This window comes from Phaseolus vulgaris, chromosome 1 (assembly GCF_000499845.2).
Source record: "Phaseolus vulgaris cultivar G19833 chromosome 1, P. vulgaris v2.0, whole genome shotgun sequence".
NCBI lineage: Eukaryota > Viridiplantae > Streptophyta > Magnoliopsida > Fabales > Fabaceae > Phaseolus > Phaseolus vulgaris.
The window spans coordinates 29,604,963-29,624,987 of NC_023759.2; positions in this window are offsets into that span (position 1 = coordinate 29,604,963).

The following is a 20,025-nucleotide window of genomic DNA, read 5'->3' on the forward strand; positions in this document are numbered from 1 at the left end:
ATTCTCACAGCCATGAAGAAGAAAGTGTATGGAGGAGGCATCATCATCATCATGAAGATAGGCGCCAAAATGCGGCAAATCCTTATTTTTCCATTTGTAAAGTTACCTAGCTTTAGTGGAGATAGTGATCCTAATATGTATATCATGAGTATTTTTGAAAGTTGTTTTCAAAAGGTATGATTCCATCTTGATGGCTAGGTGAACCACTTTCTTTAACGAAGAGTACTCATGTAATTTTACAAAATCTTTAATTTCGCTTCTTAAACCACTTACAAACCATTTTATCTTTGACTCTTCATTAGCATGCATATTCATTGTAGTCAAAGTTGTTTCAAAATCTTCAAAGTATTCATCTACTGTCCTATGTCCTTGAGGAAGCCTTTGGAACTTCAAGAAGTGTTCCTTCCTAGAAGGAAAAGGAACAAACCTCGCGCGCATACACTCTTTTAAATCGTTCCAAGAAACCACAGAAGGTCTCTTGTTTAGTCCAATGTCCATAAGAGTCTTATGCCACCAATGCATGGCATAGTCTAAAAATTCTAAAGAAGCTAGTATAACCATTTGGGCTTCTAGGACCTCATGTACATGAAAAATTTGCTCAACCTTTGCCTCCCAACCCAAATATACATTAGGATTACCATCTCCACTAAAACTAGGTAATTTTACAAATGGAAAATAAGGCTTTGCCACATTTTAGCGCCTATCTTCATGATGATGATGATGATGCCTCCTCCTTCCACTTTCTTCTTCATGGCCATGAGCAGTGGAAGAACTTCTTGAAGAATGTCTATGAGAATGGCGGCTTCCATGGTTGGAATGGTTGGACCTATCATGAGTCACTTCAAGTCTTTGTAATGTTTCCTCCAATTGTTTTATGGCTTCATCTTTTTGTGTAGGGGAGCGTTTTGCCTCCTTCAATTCACCAAGAATAAATGCTCTTTGTGGAGAGTGTGGTTTGGAAGATTCACCACTTGAATAGGTAGCCATTGCCAAAATGAAAACAACAAACACAATGAACAAACAATTTCAAGAAAACAAGGTTAGAAAATTGAACAATTATGTTGCAGTAATGGAAAGTAAAAGGCACTCAAAGCACTCCAAGAAATAATTCGTTCCTCAACGAAGCTTCTCTTGGGGTTTGAATAATTCTCAAATGAAAGATTTCAAAGCAACCCACTCTTTCTCAACGCCAAAACACCACAAAACTTTAAGGAACAATAAAAGACAATCAAGAGAAGGTGTAAACAAGAAAAGGATGTAGCAAAAGGAATACAAGATATATGACAAACTCAAAGAATATTAAATGAAAATACAATCAAGAAAATAAGGTACTCAATTAAAAGATAACACACAAAAGGAACCTAGAGAAAAACACTAGAATGGGATGAAGAAAACCAAAAAACAACACTACTGGAAATATGTATAAAATGTGCGTGACTTTACAGATTTATGGTAAACTAGATAATGCAAACTGGAATCTGAAATTTAAATCACTGAAACTTCAAGATGTTATCTCAAATTAGGCACTGGAATCACACAAAAAATATGTCCTCTATCAGGTATATACGTTTCATATTTCTTTTCTTGTAAAAGTGTGATTGTAAACTCTTCTTGATAGGGTTTCTTGAAGAGTGTGTGTGCTGAAATAGTGTTTTTCAGCAAGTGTGTCAAGTTTCTTGTAGGGTTCAAGAACAGTGGCTGTGTAAGTGTGTTTGATACATTTTGTTTAGTAGATTTTGTTAGAAAAGATGGTTTTAAACTAGAGGGGGGGTGAATTGTTTAAAGAGGATTTTCGCAAACTTTTCAAAACTATAATGAATTTATCTCAGGAACCAATTGATTCAGCAATTTAGTTAGCCAAAACAGCAAGCAAAAGCTATAGTACCAGAAAAACAATCTGTTGTTTATACTAGTAAACAACAAATAAACTGAATTTAAAGAGTTAGAGATAGAGAGATTGTACACAGTTGTTTATACTGGTTGACTCCAAACCAAAGAGCTACATCCAGTCTTCTCAGAAACCCTGAGGATATCCACTAAGCAATCACCACTTCATCACTTACACAACAACCAAGAGAATGACCTTGAACACCTCAAGAAACACACTCTCCTTGGCCAACACTAAGATTGCTGATCTTGAAAACACCTCAAGAACACACAGCCAATCTCAGCAAACACAGAAAACGAATTGTTCAACAGAGTACAAGGATTACACTTGTTACAGAAGATAATCTGAAATCAATACAAGCAGAATCCTATTCCAACACTTTGATCAATCACAAACTCTTAGCAATCTCAACACTTTGAAAAAATCTTTTGAAAAACTTTGTCACAGATTCTTAATTGTCAAATCTGTTTTTCTGAATTTATTCAAAGATGTAGTTTGTTATCAAATCTTAACAAACTCTTAAATTGCATTAAAAGATTGGTCAATGACTGGAGCGTAAGCAGTTAAAACATTTAAAGCTAAGTCAACAAGAAAACAGTTTTTCTGTTATGGTCCCAAAACAAACAATCGGTTGTTAACTCGAATCAATCGGTTGTTTTGGTACTTAACAGTTCAACCATTCAAAACAGTTTTCAATCTTTTTCTCAAAACACCTAAGTATAAACAATCGGTTGTTTCGACAAAACAATCGGTTGTTTTAACTTAGTTTGAAAACATTTTACTTTCACAAAGATTGAGAATGTTAATGCTTTAGATTTAATCACAGGGTGGATTACAACATATAAACTACCCCAGAACAAAGCTTAAACCAGCACAACAACAACAAGCATAGCAGAGGCTTCAACATCCTTCAAAGGATTTGGATTCTTCAAAACATGAACACCACTTGTTTCAACAGATTTCACCTTGGATTAGGTGAGACTGGATGTAGCTCATTTGAGTGAACCAGTATAACTGTTGTGTGTTCATTTCTCTTCATCCCTGCACTCGAATTCTTGCTTATCTGTTAATCTGCCAGAAATTGAATCTGTTCAATTAAAAATAAATCTGTTCTTTCTGGGCTTGTTCATATAGTTCTTGTACCGCCCTGGTAGTCGGAAGTGATGACGTGGCATCAAGCTACAGTATAGGCGTGTTGACAAGGCGCCAGGTTGGCAGAAGGGAAGGAAGTCGGGGGGCTCGTGAAGTCGCCAGTTATTAAGTTGGCGTGTTCCGATCTCTAGCATACCAGAACCGGCGATCACCAGGTTGGAGATGAAGTCGCCAGATGTAAACTCAGGCGACCTTGAGATTGGAGATCACCAGAGAAAGCACATCGCCAGAGATGAAGGTGGTGCAGATTATGAAGGCGGCCGACAAGACCACAGGGAAGGTGTATGAAGGCACCCTAACTCGCCAGTACCAGTAGAGATCGCACTCCCAAGTTAGTTTTGTACTGGGCAGCACCATGCATAAATAACTTAGCCAAAGAAAGAGTCAGGAGCAGCGCCCAAGTCAAGGAGGCTCCAGATGATGGCACGTGTACAGTTGGATGCGAGCCACGTGTCCAAGTCTGTAACTGCCAGGAGAGAGAAAGTAACCAGGTATATAAGAGTTCTCAACGAACTTTCTGAGGTACGCACGTTCAGAATACATTCTTTACGCTTGCGAGTTATAGAGCTTACTGTGAGAGAGGATTTGCACGGTTCTTGTTCTCTTAGTATTTGGTGATTCGGTCACTGACTTGGGCGTTGGAGTGTGATCGGCCGCAGTGGCGCCGCTCTGTTTCTTTGCAGGTTCTTGAGGTGGATCTCGAAGAGGAACGGAGGTGTGAAGCGGTGCACACGTCGATCCTTTGACGAGGCAGTTTCCAGCGTTCTGGTCAACAGGCAGGATCATCAGGCGCCCACCGTGGGGCTGTGTAAAACTTGCTCCCATCCACAGCGTGAGTTCTTGGAGGTTTTCGAAGTTTTCTGCGTGGTTGTGTGCTGGTGCAACCATCGTTCGCTGTTTGCTTGAAATTTGTTCGATGAATTCGCGTTTTACACTGTTCGCTTGGGTTTTCGATCGGTGAAGTGAGGTTTTCCTGCTGTTTACGCGTAATTTGTTCGGTGGAGTTGAGTTCTTTCGCTCGTTCGGTTGTCCGTGGGAAGAGCAGTGGTTTCTGGTGAAGTTGCAAGTTTCTTTGAAGGTTCGCGATGTTCTTGAGTTTTCTCGCGGAGTTTCGCACAGTTTTTCCGATTGATCGCTGACTCAATCGTAGCTAAAGTAAGTGTTGTTCGCCGCATTCTGTGATTCGCTAGAGTTTCATGAGAAAAATGAGAAGCAATCGCTCAAGTCCAGTTGCGCCCGTCGCTGTTGAAGGCGCCGCTGCCATGACCATGGTGCAGATGGCAGAGATGATGCGTTCGTTGCAGGCAACTGTGGAAGCCTCACGCATAGAGCAGGCGAGAATGCATGAGGACCTGGTCGCCTCTCGCGCCAGGAATGAGGAGCTCAACAAGGTGACTGAGGAGCTGCGTCAAGCTCTTCAGGAGCAGCAAGGGCGTTCTTCTGCTGAAGAGGTGGCGCCGTCATCGCCACCTCGTGTTTTCCCTATGCCTTTTGTTCAGGCGATTACTGACACGCCTATTCCTACGAGCGTGGTTCCGGTTAAGGCTGTCTTTACCGGCGTGGAGGATCCAGAGGCCCATCTGACCACGTTCCATACGCAGATGATGCTGTCGGTAGGGTCAGACGCCGTGTATTGCAAGATGTTCGTAAGCACGCTCCAAGGAACGGCGTTGGAGTGGTTTGTGAGCCTACCTAACGGTCACATAACCAGTTTTCAGCAGTTCTCGAAGGTTTTCGTCGAGCAATACATCGTGAACAAGGCACCGCCCAGGGTGTCTTATGATCTGTTTGATATAAGGCAGTACCAGGGAGAGTCCCTCAGAGACTACCTGAATCGCTTTGGAGCGCAGATGGTCAGATCGCCAGCCAAAGATGAAGAAATGCTGGTCTATGCATTCAAGAAGGGCGTGCTGCCAGGACCATTCTGCGAGGCCTTGATCAGGGCTCACCCTGCAACGTTTGCTGAGGTCAGGCGACTTGCGGTGGCTCACATCGCCGACGAGAGTGAGGTCGCCGAGAAGAGAGGGAGCGTGGCTCCCGCTAGGCCACGCGCCCAGACCAGGATCCAGCCGCAAAGGGTACTGGAGACAGCGGCGGCGGCCAGGAAGGACCAGAGGACTCGCCATCCTTATGATAGGAGGAACAAGGGGAGGGGCCAGGGACGCCAGCAGCCAGCACGCCGGGAATACAATCGCCCGCCTAAGCACAAGTTTGTTTTGGGATTGGCGGACCTGATCGCCATTCCCAATATATCTGCCAGGTTGAAAGCGCCTGAGAAGGTGGGCGACAAGGTGCTGGGACCAAAGCCAGACGCCTGGTGTGAGTTTCACCAAGGCTTTGGCCACACTTTGGACTCGTGTTTGTCCTTAGGGTATCAGCTCGATGATCTGGTTAAGAGCGGGTTCCTAAATGACTATCTGCTGGATAGGAGGACGGGGGAAGCGTCGAGTTCCCAGCCAGCAGGTGGAGAAGCCCAGCAACACGAGATGCCTATCCACGGGGAAATCCACACCATTGCAGGAGGCTTCTCAGGTGGTGGATGCACCGCATCGCAGAGGAAGAAGTACGCGCGGTCGGTGATGACAGTGGATATGTTTGAAGATCACTCGCCGGAGGTAGACATTACGTTCACCAAGCAGGATCTTCGGGACGTTGTGCCCCATGACAACGATCCCATAGTCATTTCGTTGGTTACGGCGGGAAGGAAGGTCCACAGAGTTCTGGTGGACCAGGGAAGTTCGGCAGACGTGATGTTCTGGCCGACTTTCACGCAGCTGGAGTTGCCCCTTGACCAGCTAAGGCCCTATGGAGGGTGCCTGTGTGGGTTCGCTGGTGACCAGGTGGAGGTCAGGGGGTATATTGAGTTGAGAACCACGTTTACAGATGAGGCTGGTTCGAGGACGGAGAAAATCAAGTACCTCATCGTAAACGCTCCTTCAGCATACAACATCCTGTTGGGAAGGCCCACGCTTAACAGGATAGGCACCATTCCCTCGACTCGGCACATGAAGGTAAAGTTGCCGTCTATGGAGGGGGTGGTGATCACGATCAAGTCTGATCAGAAAGAAGCAAAAAAGTGCTATGAAAATAGCCTGAAAAACAAGAGATCAGTGAGTTATGTAACAACCACCCCGCCTCCCGGCGTGAAGCCCAGATCGACGGTAGCGGAAGAGACCGTCGGAAGGGACGTGGAGATGGTGGACGCTGAGCTAGTGGAGGGAAACGCTGGTTTGGAGGAGGAAGAAGCGCGGAATCGCCCTGAGGAAGCGAGAGAGCAGGGAATCGCCAGGGCGGTGATCGCCCGAGAATCCAGGCCAAAACCTGTCGAGCAGTGGCTCGAGAAAGAGATCGGGGGAAAGATCTTCAAGCTGGGAAGATCTCTGGAGGTCGAGCTCCAGGACCAGATCGCCAAGGTGATTGAGCGGCATCTGGACGCGTTTGCATGGTCCGCCTCGGACATGCCCGGGATTGATCCCGACTTCTTGTGCCATCATCTGGCGATGGACAACTTGGTGAGACCAGTGCGACAAAGAAGAAGAAAGTTCAACGAGGAGAGGAGGCAGGCGATTAGAGATGAAACACAGAAGCTCCTTGCTGCAGGCCACATCAGGGAAGTCCAGTACCCTGAATGGCTGGCGAATGTCGTGCTGGTGAAGAAGAGTAACGGGAAATGGCGCATGTGCGTCGATTTCACCGACCTGAACAAAGCTTGCCCAAAGGATTCCTTTGCCAAGTATAGACGCCCTGGTTGACAGTGTTGCAGGGTGTAAGTTGCTGAGTTTCCTGGATGCCTTCTCGGGGTATAATCAGATCAAGATGCATCCCATGGATGAGGAGAAGACAGCCTTCATGACGGAGAGGTCGTGCTATTGCTACAAGGTGATGCCGTTTGGGCTGAAGAACGCGGGGGCCACGTACCAGAGGCTGATGGATCGAGTACTGGCACCAATGCTGGGAAGGAACGTGCAAGCGTACGTCGATGACATGGTCGTGACCTCGCCGGAAAAGAGCAAGCACGTTGCCAACTTGGAGGAATTGTTCACGACGATCGCCAAGTTCAGATTGAAGCTGAATCCAGAGAAATGTATTTTCGGCGTGGAAGCTGGGAAGTTTTTGGGTTTCCTCTTGACTGAAAGAGGCATAGAGGCCAACCCTGATAAGTGTGCCGCCATCTTGGCGATGAGGAGCCCAGCTACGGTGAAGGAGGTTCAACAGCTAACAGGTCGGATGGCAGCCCTGTCCCGCTTCGTGTCCGCTAGCGGAGAAAAGGGCCATCCCTATTTTCAGTGCCTGAGGCGCAACAATAAGTTTGTCTGGACGAAAGAGTGCGAGGAAGCTTTCGTCAAGCTGAAGGAGTATCTGGCGAGCCCGCCGGTTCTGTGCAAACCGCTGGTAGGAACCCCTCTCAGGTTGTATTTTGCTGTAACTGAGAGGGCGGTGAGTGCGGTGCTCGCCCAGGATCAAGGTCAGGGAAGCCTATTTATTTTGTGAGCAAGGTGTTGCAGGGCCCCGAAACGAGATATCAGGCCCTGGAGAAGGCTGCGCTGGCTGTGGTATTTTCGGCGAGGAGGTTGCGCCACTATTTCCATAGCTTCACAATACTGGTGATGACTGACCTGCCCATCCAGAAGGTCTTGAAGAAGCCTGACGTTGCAGGAAGGATGGTGAAGTGGGCAGTAGAATTGTCAGAGTTTGATATCAAGTGTGAGCCCCGAGGCCCGATTAAGGGGCAAATCTTTGCAGATTTCGTGGTCGAGCTCTCATCTGAGGCAATGCAAGTTGAAGGGGACGATTTCCGTTGGGTACTTTCGGTGGATGGATCGTCGAACCAGCAGGGCAGCGGTGCTGGAGTCATATTGGAAGGATCCAACGGCGTGCTGATCGAACAATCTCTGAGGTTTGCCTTCAAAGCCAGTAACAATCAAGCAGAGTATGAGGCGCTGATCGCCGGAATTTTGCTGGCCAAGGAGATGGGAGCTAGGGTGCTGATGGCTAAGAGTGACTCGCTGCTAGTCACAGGGCAAGTAACAGGCGAGTTCCAGGCTAAAGATCCACAAATGGTGGCCTATCTGGAATATGTGCAGGAGTTGAAGAGTTCTTTTGCCTCCTTTGAAGTAGTGCATGTGCCCAGAGAGCAAAATGCCCGAGCTGACTTGCTAGCTAAGCTCGCCAGTTCAGGTAAGGGGGGTAGGCAGAGGACGGTGATTCAAGAAACTCTGAAGACGCCGAGAGTATTTGTGGCAGATCACCTGGTCCTTCAGATAAGCAAGTCGACGGAGAAAGCCACGAGAAGCCATAAGTCCCTGACGCAAGAAACTCTGAAATCGCCGAGAATCAGAGCATGTCGGGGAGAGAAGGTGAACGTGATGCAGGTCTGCGCTACCCATGAGCCAGACACTTGGATAACCCAGTACAAGCGGTGCCTGGCAGATGGCCTTCTCCCGCTGGATCCGACTGAGGCTAGGAAGGTAAAGAAGAATTCTAGCAAGTACACCCTGATTGATGGCGATCTGTACAGGTTTGGGTTCACCCACCCGCTCCTGGAATGTATACATGGCGAGAAGTGCACGAGAATCATGGCGGAGCTCCACGAAGGTATATGAGGAAGCCACGTCGGGGGTCGAGCTCTGGCCGCGAGGACTCTCCGTGCAGGATACTACTGGCCATCGATGAGAGAAGATTGCAAGAAGTATGCCCAATGTTGCAAACAATGCCAACAGCACGCCGATTCATACTTGGGGAATCGACATCCTGGGACCTTTTCCGCTGGCGATCAGGCAGATGAAGTACTTGGTGGTGGCAATCGAGTATTTCACCAAGTGGATCGAAGCAGAACCAGTGGCCCAGATCACCGCACACAAGATCGAAGGTTTCGTGTGGAAGAACATCGTGTGCCGGTTTGGAGTGCCTAAACGCCTGGTGTCGGATAATGAGACTCAATTTGCAAGCCACCTGTTGAAGAAGCTTTGCGAAGGGGTGGGAATTCAACAAGTGTTTGCATCCGTCGAGCACCCTCAGACAAATGGCCAGGTGGAGTCAGCTAATCGGGTGTTGTTGAGAGGTTTGAAGAGAAGGCTAGAAAAAGCCAAGGGAAGCTGGGCTGAGGAGGTGCCCCGTATAGTCTGGGCATACCATACCACCGAGCAGTCAGGAACCCATGAGACCCCGTTCAGCCTAGTCTATGGGTGTGATGCGATGATTCCAGTAGAGATTCAGGAGAGCTCGCCGAGATTCCAGAACTTTGTAGAGGAAGACTCGAATGAAGAGAGAAGGCTGAACCTGGATCTACTGGATGAGGTTAGAGAGGAAGCGAGATTGAAGGCTGAGGCGGTGAAGAGGAGGATTGAACGAAGATATAACTCGAAGGTGATGCCAAGGCAGTTTAGAGAAGGCGACCTGGTGATGAGGAAGGCCCACCAGTACGAGATGGAGAATAAACTGTCGCCCAAGTGGACTGGACCGTTCAGAATAACCGAGGCGCTCGGGAACGGCGCCTACCGCATAGAGACGCTGGAAGGAGGGGCGATTCCTCGCACCTGGAACGCCACACACCTGAAGTTGTACTATAGTTAAGAGCTTTGTAAGTAAAGACAAACACAAAAGTTATATTACAATGTCTCTGATGAAACAGTTTGAAGGGGGCACTCTTTTTTCCCTAAAGAGGGTTTTTAATGAGGCCACCCAATAAAAGAAGAGTTTTCGAAGTATAAGGCGTTTTCAGATTGCATGCTTGCTATTTTCCAAAAAGTTTTGAAGAAAGACCTTGTCACTTATACGTGATTTAAGGCGAGTAAAGATATATTGCATGCTTTCTGAAAAGTTTTTAAGTCCTCATCGTTTTCCGGCAATTGGAGGCATCAGTTAAAGTTTTTAAGTCCTCATCGTCTTTCGGCGATCGGAGGCACCGGTTAAAAGACCTCAACGCCCTCGCGCGTCCTGAGGCAAGTTAAAGACCTCCTCGCCGTCGAGCGAGTGCAGGCGAGAAAGAGTAAAAGTCCTCAGTGTTTCTGGGGGCGAGAAGATGTAACCCCTGGGGCAATGTAGAGGCAAGTAAAAGACCTCCTCGCCGTCGAGCGAGTGCAGGAGAGAAAGAGTGAAAGTCCTCAGTGTTTCTGGAGGCGAGAAGATGTAACCCCCGGGGCAATGTAGAGGCAAGTAAAAGTCCTCCGTGTTTCTGGGGGCGAGAAGATGTAACCCCTGGGGCAATGTAGAGGCAAGTGAAAGTCCTCAATGTTTCTGGGGGCGAGAAGATGTAACCCCCGGGGCAATGTAGAGGCAAGTAAAAGTCCTCCGCGTTTCTGGGGGCGAGAAGATGTAACCCCTGGGGCAATGAAGAGGCATGATTCAAAGACCTTCTCGCCTGTGAGCGAGTTCAGGCGAGTAAAAGACCTCCTCGCCTATGAGCGAGTTCAGGCGAGTTAAAGACCTTCTCGCCTATGAGCGAGCTCAGGCAAGATAAAATCCTTCTCGTCTCGAACGAGTTCAGGTACGATGTAGAGGGTGGAAGAAGTTCTGAGGGTGGCTAAGGTAGGTTCGAAGAGAACGCCTAGCCACCCGATCTCTTGCTCTGAAGCACAAGGCGGTAGAGAAGGATCCGAAAGGCGTCTCTACCCCCAGATCAAAGAACAATGGCCAAGGCATGAAGCCAGAAAGAAGCTAATCGCCAAGAGTTTCTGGCGACCAGGAAAAGTTCAAACAGTGGCGAAAAAGTTAAAAGACCCGTTTTGATGGAGCAGATCGGGTGAAGCAGTGTTTAAGCCAGTAGCTGAGTCAAAGTTTGTTGCTTGAGGAATCTTTTTACGATAAGGTTAATTGCCTTAAGTTTGCGAATTGTTAAAATGATTGTTGTTTAGGGCTGAAGTGATTCGAAGCAGTTAAGTCAAAGGTCGTGCCTACAGTTTTCCTAAGTCTTTTCTTTGGAGTTAAGCAAACAAGGAAAGTTGAAGCAATTAAAGAAGTTATAAGAGGAAGAACGTAGACCTTTGTCATTAACAGTTAATATCAGTTCAAAACATATATACGAAAAGGCATAAAGTCTGTTGCAAGCTGTATACAAGGGAAAGTATAAAAGCAATGGATGGATTAAATTGATCAGTCTTCGGCGGGCACCACTTTTCCATCCACCACTTCATTATTCAGTGACACCATGCTGAGATCCAGGTTGGGGAACAAGCAGGCAAATTGTTCCCGTGCAGCTTCGAATCCAGCGGCCAGAATTTGAGCAGAGTTCAGCTTGAGTTCTTCAATATGCTTCTGAAATTCCTCAATCCGCTTCTTGAGATCTTCAGTTTGCTCTTTCAGCTCCTTATTCTGTTGCTCCAGCTCTTCAACCTGCTTCTTGAGTTGTTCATTGGTCTCTTGAGCCTGGAGAAGGTCTTCAGCAACCTTCTTGGATTCCGCTTGCACTTGGGCCAATTCAGCAGCTACCTTTCCCTTCTCTTCGTTGGCCTTGGCGAGATCAGCTATGGCGTCGTCCCTTGCCTTTTCCACCTGCCCAAGGAGGGTCTCTCGCTCGGCTGACCTTTTCTCTAATTTCTGCACCTTGGCGGCGTCGGCCTTTATGAGAGCCTCCAGGTCAGCCACCCTGACGCGGTAAGGCACAATCTTGCTCTCTAGTTCGATCTTTTCTTAAGCAAGTTGTTGCACTTTGTGGCGGAGATCAGTGGCCTCTTTGCGCGCCAACCTGAGCTCGGTGCTCATTGCGTCCTCCACTCGGGAGTGTTCAATCTCCGCGAGCGTCAAGTTGAAAGACAACTTCTCCACCTCAACCCTCATGGTGCTGTTCTCTGTCTTGAGGTTGAAGAGGTCGTCTTGGAGCCTCCTGGTGGAGCTCTCCACAGCTCTGGTGATGATGGCAGGGATGTCTTCTGCTATCGTCTTTAGCTTAGCAGATAGAGGCTCCCACATCCTCGTGACCTCAAGGGGGAGGTTTGCTGCTTGTAGAGGCACTAGAGGCGCTGTGGGGGCCTGTTGTGGGTTTTCATCGCCACCTTCCTTAGCTGGTTCTTCAGTGGGCACATCTCGGCATGGTGACGACATCGGGGATTCAGTGATCAGAATCGGTGAGGTATGAGCGACCTCATCCCCGATTGGAGCAACCTCTGCGGCTGAGGCATTTGAAGGGGGACCCCCTCCAGCTGATACATGTGGCGTGGAGGCGCTCGGGGGTCCTCCATGAAGTTTGGCTCTTGGACCTCAACCGCGGGTGGCACAGTGGCCAGCGGGATCGCTTGGACTGGTGAAACAGGAGCTTGAGGGGGTGGCGATGATGGAGGAGGAGCAGGTGTGGATGGTGGCGTTGACGAGGGAAGAGGGGGTGGTGCAGGTGGTGAAGAAGGTGCCACCCTCTTCCTCTTTGTAACGAGGCCATCTTTGGTGACCTCGTCATCTTCTTCCTCATCCTCTTGGATTATCTGGGGAGCTTTCCTCTTAGCCCTCTTAAGGACAAGTTTCTTCCGCTGGGCGGCGGGTTGGACGTCGGAGGGTGCTGGGCCCTTAGGTGGCGATCGGCCCTGAGTGGCGACGATCTCCACCATAGAATTTGGCACTGTTTGAGAGCCCGTCGCCAACCCGTGGGTTCGGGCGAGCGCCCTCAACTCAGCGAGCATACCCTTGCCCAGCATGTTATCTGCATGGAACGAAAATGCATGGGTTAACTCGGAAAGAAAATAAGTGCATAAGGCAGTATGCAGCAAAGCAGATGATCGGTGCAGGAAAAATAAAACCAAAGTCTTGCGCATAACGCACAAGACGCCCAGAAACAGTCAAATAGAAGCAGTATTAAAACAACAGTTTAAATGTTCTAACCTATTCGAATTTCGAGTTGGTCCTCGTAGAATTCGAAGCAGATCAGGGTGGTGGTAAGGAAAGTGATGTTGGTATCTGCGACCCTTTTCCAGAAAAGGCAGAGATCTCGGTCCAACGCTCCCATGCTGTCAGGACTTCTGGGTCTCCTGAAGCAGCTCTTGGACTCTTTCTTCCCCTTGTCCACCCAGTACAAGGGGAAGCCGTCGAGTAGGGAGGCGTCTTTGTCGTTAGGGCGCACTTAGGCGAACTTCCCTTTCCAGTCCTTATAGGATTGCTGGAAGAAGGAGAAGATTGACCTCCCAGCAATTGCATTCAAGCTAACCCACAGGCGGTCTCCTGGGTGCTTGGCTTCGAAGAGAAACAAAAATACGTCCACGGATGCGGGCAACCCCAGATGGTCGCACATCACTTGGAACGCTCGCACAAACGCCCAGCTGTTGGGATGGAGCTGGGCGGCGGCGATGTTGAGCTCGGTAAGGAGCTCCCTTTCGAAACGGGTGAAAGGGAACTTGAGCTTCACCTTCTTGAATAAGGTTGTGTAGACGAAGCAGAAGGGCCCGTCAACGCTCACCTTATCGTCGGCGCAAACGGGCAGATCGGGGGGGCAAGGTAGCACTATCATCTTTTCATCGTGCTCCTTATGAAATGATTGATGAAGCTCATCCCCCTTAGTCAGCCGTAAAACTGCTCCAGCAGTGTTCACAGAAGATGTCTCCCTCAGAAGGGTCGAGTTGGCCCAGGGATACAGGGTTTTGAAGTTTGGCAAGGGAACGGGGGCTCCTCCGGCGATAGGTGGAGTCGCCTGGGCCAGGTTAGGGCGGGAAGACGCAGGCCTCTCAGCCTGGGAAGATGAAGCGCCACGAACTCGTGGTGGGTCGTGTGCTTGTGAAGGGGGGTTTCGTGATGAAGGAGGAGGATTCGGGGTGATCTTTGTGCAAGTCATTGTTGCAGCTGCAAAGGAAGAAGAAAAGGAAAAATGATCAGGGGTTACAGAGGCTGACTCGATCATGGAAGGAAGGTGAAAAACGAACGAATGTAGGTTCGTTGCGATGATTGACAAAGCCCTAAGTTACGTAGAAGGAGAAATGGAAAAAGCAACCCACAGCGTATGCACCAGGCAGTTACAGGATGATGCAAATCGGTTAAAATGCAAGGAAAACCAGCAGAAGAAGGAAAGTAGGTACCTTTTGATGATCAGGAAGATGATGAAGGATGATGGTGATTCAGAATGTTGGAGAGCGCTGAGAGTTTTTTTGCAGAAGGAAGTTAGAGCGTTTGTGAATACGAAGAAAAGTGATGGAACAGTGTGGAGTGAAATGGGTTTAAGAGTTTTTTCGAAATGGGTTTGGGAAGCGCAAACGGTAGCTGAAGGTAGCCGTTGATGAAGCCACGTGTCGAACGATGGGTGAGGGGTTTGGTGGAGCGTTAGAGAAGCAGCAGGTACAACCCCTTGGAATTCTGTGTCAGTGCCACGTAGACCGGTGTTGACGTGACTCTTCTAGTCTTTTCGCTGGACAAGTCTTCGCTTAAGACTGGCGGGCTTGTGTACCGCCCTGGTAGTCGGAAGTGATGACGTGGCATCAAGCTACAGTATAGGCGTGTTGACAAGGCGCCAGGTTGGCAGAAGGGAAGGAAGTCGGGGGGCTCGTGAAGTCGCCAGTTATTAAGTTGGTGTGTTCCGATCTCCAGCATACCAGAACCGGCGATCACCAGGTTGGAGATGAAGTCGCCAGATGTAAACTCAGGCGACCTTGAGATTGGAGATCGCCAGAGAAAGCACATCGCCAGAGATGAAGGTGGTGCAGATTATGAAGGCGGCCGGCGAGACCACAGGGAAGGTGTATGAAGGCACCCTAACTCGCCAGTACCAGTAGAGATCGCACTCCCAAGTTAGCTATGTACTGGGCAGCACCATGCATAAATAACTTAGCCAAAGAGAGAGTCAGGAGCAGCGCCCAAGTCAAGGAGGCTCTAGATGATGGCACGTGTATAGTCGGATGCGAGCCACGTGTCCAAGTCTGTAACTGCCAGGAGAGAGAAAGTAACCAGGTATATAAGAGTTCTCAACGAACTTTCTGAGATACGCACGTTCAGAATACATTCTTTACGCTTGCGAGTTATAGAGCTTACTGTGAGAGAGGATTTGCACGGTTCTTGTTCTCTTAGTATTTGGTGATTCGGTCACTGACTTGGGCGTTGGAGTGCGATCGGCCGCAGCGGCGCCGCTCTGTTTCTTTGCAGGTTCTTGAGGTGGATCTCGAAGAGGAACGGAGGTGTGAAGCGGTGCACACGTCGATCCTTTGACGAGGCAGTTTCCAGCGTTCTGGTCAACAGGCAGGATCAGTTCTTATTTTCTGGAAAATCAGTTTGGTTCTGTGAAGAAGATATATGAACTGTTAATTACAACTGGAACAGTTTAATTGTGATAGGTTACCCAATTGATTGACAAACTAATAATTGAACCTTTATCTCTTGCTTAAAAATTGAAGGGTATTGTTTTTGCTGTTCATAGGATTCTCTTTAAAATCAGTGTGTGTGTGACTTGCAAATTAATCTGCATAACTTCAAGAATTACTTGGCTGATATAAACGTTGTAAAACATAAACAGTGTAAAAATAAATCTATTCATTGTCAAATAAATCGATTTATTTTCTGTGTACTGTGATAAAATCTGATTCTGCGCGAAACTTTTAAAAGGTCAATTCACCCCTCTCTTGAACTTTGTCACTATTAAACCCAACAAAAACAATTTCTTAGCCTTCAATACATTTATATATTATATATATAAATTTTTATTATTATGTTATTTTAATCATTTTTATTTATTTATAACTGATATAATAATTTTATATCTTGAATATTTTAGGTAAGTTATTTGTTTCAAGAAACTTTACTAGTATGTATATTACCTTATACTTATTCTTCAGATCACATGTACTAATTTTTAGAACTATTTGTCAAACAATTGTTAAAGGAATGTAAAATTACTTTGTTTCCTAAAAATCTATTATTCATGATTTTTTCATAACTTTTATAAAATTATTTTCTCTTATTGTCATCATTTTTGTGTACATTTTAACAGTTTGTTTTATTAGTAATAACAATGTGTTTTATTAGTAATAACAATGTGTTTTATTAATTTTTAGCGGTTTTACTATTTGGACAGTTTTAGTTTATATTCGTTACTCAGTACATATTATTTAATTTCTATTGAGAACATATTTTGATTTATTAGTAGAATTATTCTTTAATATTTCTTTGTTTAATGTGTTGGTTTCATCATTGAACAAAATATTGGAGTTAAAATGTTACTTTAATCAATTTTTTATTTATAACTGATATAATAATATAATAAATTAATTTTATGAAAATTTTAGGTAACATTGTTTGTCATTAGAAACTTTACAAGTATGTCAATTACCTTATACTTATTCTTCAAATACATGTACTACATTGAATAACAAATTATTATTTAAATGGTTTAAAATTGAATAGAATATTGTTACGACAAATTGCATGCTATGTCTAACAATGATTTGTTATTTAATCATGCACTATTTTTATTACTTATAACTTATACCTTAAATGCATTATATAAGTTACTCTGGTCAGTATATATCCACATTATGCTCAACAAGATACAAGGTAGATCATACAAGATACAAGGTAGATCATTTCTTATTTTCAAGGCTTTTGTTTATTGATACATGGTTTTACTAAATAGGTGTCAAAATAATTAACTTAATAATTTATTTTATTCTTTTTGAGATAGAGTGTGCCCTTTGTATTTTCCTTTTACACTTTTTTTGAAATTTAATTGACTCTTTCTATGCAGAGTTAATGAAGCAGGTAATCATTTCATCCCAAATTCCAAATTATAGGATTTCCAAATTTATTTTTTTACAGAATTTATTTTTTTAAACATTATTTAAATTTTGACCTTTGGATTTACAACTTATTATTATTATTATTATTATTTATGTAAAATAATTATATGTTGTCTGTAATGATTTTTTTTTTCTGGGGCGACTTCTTTTTATGTTATATTTCTCATCATCAAACTTCTTAAAAATGAACAAATTCATTATTCCAAAACATTTATTAAATAAAACAATTTGATTAAATAAAAAAAGAATATTTAAAGGCTTTATTTATTGATACATGCTTCCTTTCCATATATCTGATAACAATCAACTCAGAAATTTACAGATACGGTCACCTACTTGATTTGTACTTTTTTAGATTCACTCTGACATACTTGATTTTGTATTATTTTTTTTCAGATACACGTGGCTAATGTAGTTTTTCTTACACAATTTTCAGAATATTCATTTCTCTTCTCTATCAGATTTGGTAGATATAGATAATCATTTCATTTCAACATTAAACATTAATAGTTTAAATTTAAATTTCACTTCCCTACAATCATTTTTTTATAGAATTAAAATTTAATTCAATTTCAATATTATTTAAAATTTAACTTTATTTTTATTATAATTAAATATAATAAATTTTATATACATAATATATAATATTATATATATTATATAATTATGTATTCTGTATTATTATATTGAAGTATGCCTGTTATAATTCATTTTAATTGTTATTTTTTAATATTATTAAATGATTATTAATTAATTAATATTAATTAATGTTGTACTTGAAATGAAAGAGACCCTAGACAAACCAAAGGTCATAACATTGTTGTGTTTTTTATTATTCACAGCCGTACTCTTTTCTACTTAAATCTTCTATAAAATCTTCTCTCATCTACTACTTTCTTTCTACTGCTCTACTACTTTCTTTTTGGTGTTTTCTCCATTACTCATTTAATGGCGTCTAGTGTTGAAGAAATCATTAGACTTCAAACAAGAGGAGTCTTTTGGTGCATGAACAGCCGTGGTGAAGTATGTATATTTTTTTTTTTCAAAAATTTCTTCTTTTAAACATTTTCTTCATTTCCTGACATTTTTTTTTCTTTATTTGAAAATCAATAACTTGGTTATGTAGATCAGGCTTTCGCCATCGAGTTTCAAAAAGAACTTGGACAGGAGTGGACCCTAGCTAATTCAGAAGGAAACGTCCATATAGTGGAATATAACGAAAATTTATTGTGGCCGAAAATATTGAGTGGATGGTTTAATTTGTTTGATTTTTATGGTTTCATAGATGATAACTACATTTTATTTCGTTATGTGGGTCACAACGCTTTCCATATAATTGTTTATATGGATGACGTCCCTCAGAGTGGAATAAGTCGTTATTTGGACGAAATTGAAGGGAAGGAACCCTTAAGCATTGGTCCTTTTAACCATTTTTCCATAAAGTTGTCTCGATTAAGTATCAAACTCAGTTATCTGGTTAGTATACCATTCATTTATTTAAAAATGTCATGTATTATATTCTACTTCATTTCTATTTACTTATTATTTCGATATTGTTGTAGGATCTTCTTGCTCCATTTTCACAATATATTCGACAAGGGAGATTCAATAAGGTTACTCTGCATGGTCTACTAATGGATGTGGAATGCAAGGTGTTGAAAGGGAAGTCTCATTCTAAACGGATTAAACTTGGCAAAGGGTGGAAGAATTTCTGTCGTCTTTATTCTATTCGAGAACGAGACAAGATTATCTTTGAATGTGATACGAGAAATCCTTCTTCTCATATCAGGATTTTGTTACTTACTTCTATTCACAGTTTAAGCTATACTGCATAATTTCTTTTATTATTCTCATAGGATAATGACCTACTTCTATTTATTTTTCTGCTTAGACTTTTTTGGAAACCTAAACAGTTAGGTACTCTTTATGTTTATATTATATTCACTATATGTTTCTGTTTAGTAATATTCGTTGTTCATGCATTTCTTGCAATGTGAATACATAAATTATTACAATTTTATTTCATTATCTAGTATATTTATAATAGGTTGACATTATTACATATGCTTAACGCTATAACAATTGTCAGTATATTAAAGTCATAAAAATCTTTGATCATATTTTTTATTTTATATATTTTGTGTTAATATTATAGAATGCTTATATTCATTTTATTCTTTGTATATTGTTTATTATTAATTTGTCATTGAAGTATTAATGGTTACTGTTTTTATCTAAAAACCTGATGATATGTGTTTAAGATCTTTAGTTATTTATATAAATAGTATTTCATTGTATTTATATTTCATCATGTTTTATTTGTATTATATTACATTTTAATTTAATTTATATCATAAAAGGTGACTTCATAATTTAATATGATTTTTCCTACAATATGTTTCGGGAAGAAACACACATTTACTGATAGTTTTTTGCAATAATTGTACTTGGTATAATATAATGAATTCTTTTTTTTAATTACAATAATTTTTTTGAAGAGTTTTTTTTTCATATTAAATTACAGCATGAGGTTAGTGAAGAGGACTTCATTTTCACCATAAATACGTTATGGGAACATAGTATTAGATAAATATTTATATAATGTATTTGTTCAAATTATTGTATTATATTGTTATTGTATTGTAATGTTTTTATTATAGCAAAAATCTATTCATTAATTTTTACTTATTTATGTTATGTTATATTAAATTCATTAATATACTAAAAATATGTAAACTTATACTATTATACTATATTTAATTTTATTTCATCAACTTCATAATTTATATATATATATATATAAATTAAATTATTAATTTTAGTATTAATATTTACATATAAAATATTGGAAAAATTCTCGTGCAACGCAACGTACTAGTATATATTAAAGAAATAGAATATAAAATAAATAATGAAGTTATCTATGTAAAATTTGTGTCTACTAAAACCTCACGGCTTACAAATTGCATTCTAATAATAATATATAGAAACTATGCAAGGATAGATGAATTCGAAAAATCGGAGTCACTTTGGAGATAAAAACCCTCTTAATAAAATAAAATAGGAAATAAAATAGTTATTTCACATGCTAAATGTAACTTTACAATACTTTATTTAAAAAAAGAAATTTAAAACGAGTAATATAAAAGTAATATATTAAACTATATATATATGTGTATATTTAAAAAATTATTTAGTCATATAAGTGAATAAAATTAAGAATATATTAATTATAATAAAATTAGTGCGGGTATGTTAAAACTTTTAAAAAAAATTAATTATTTTATTTAT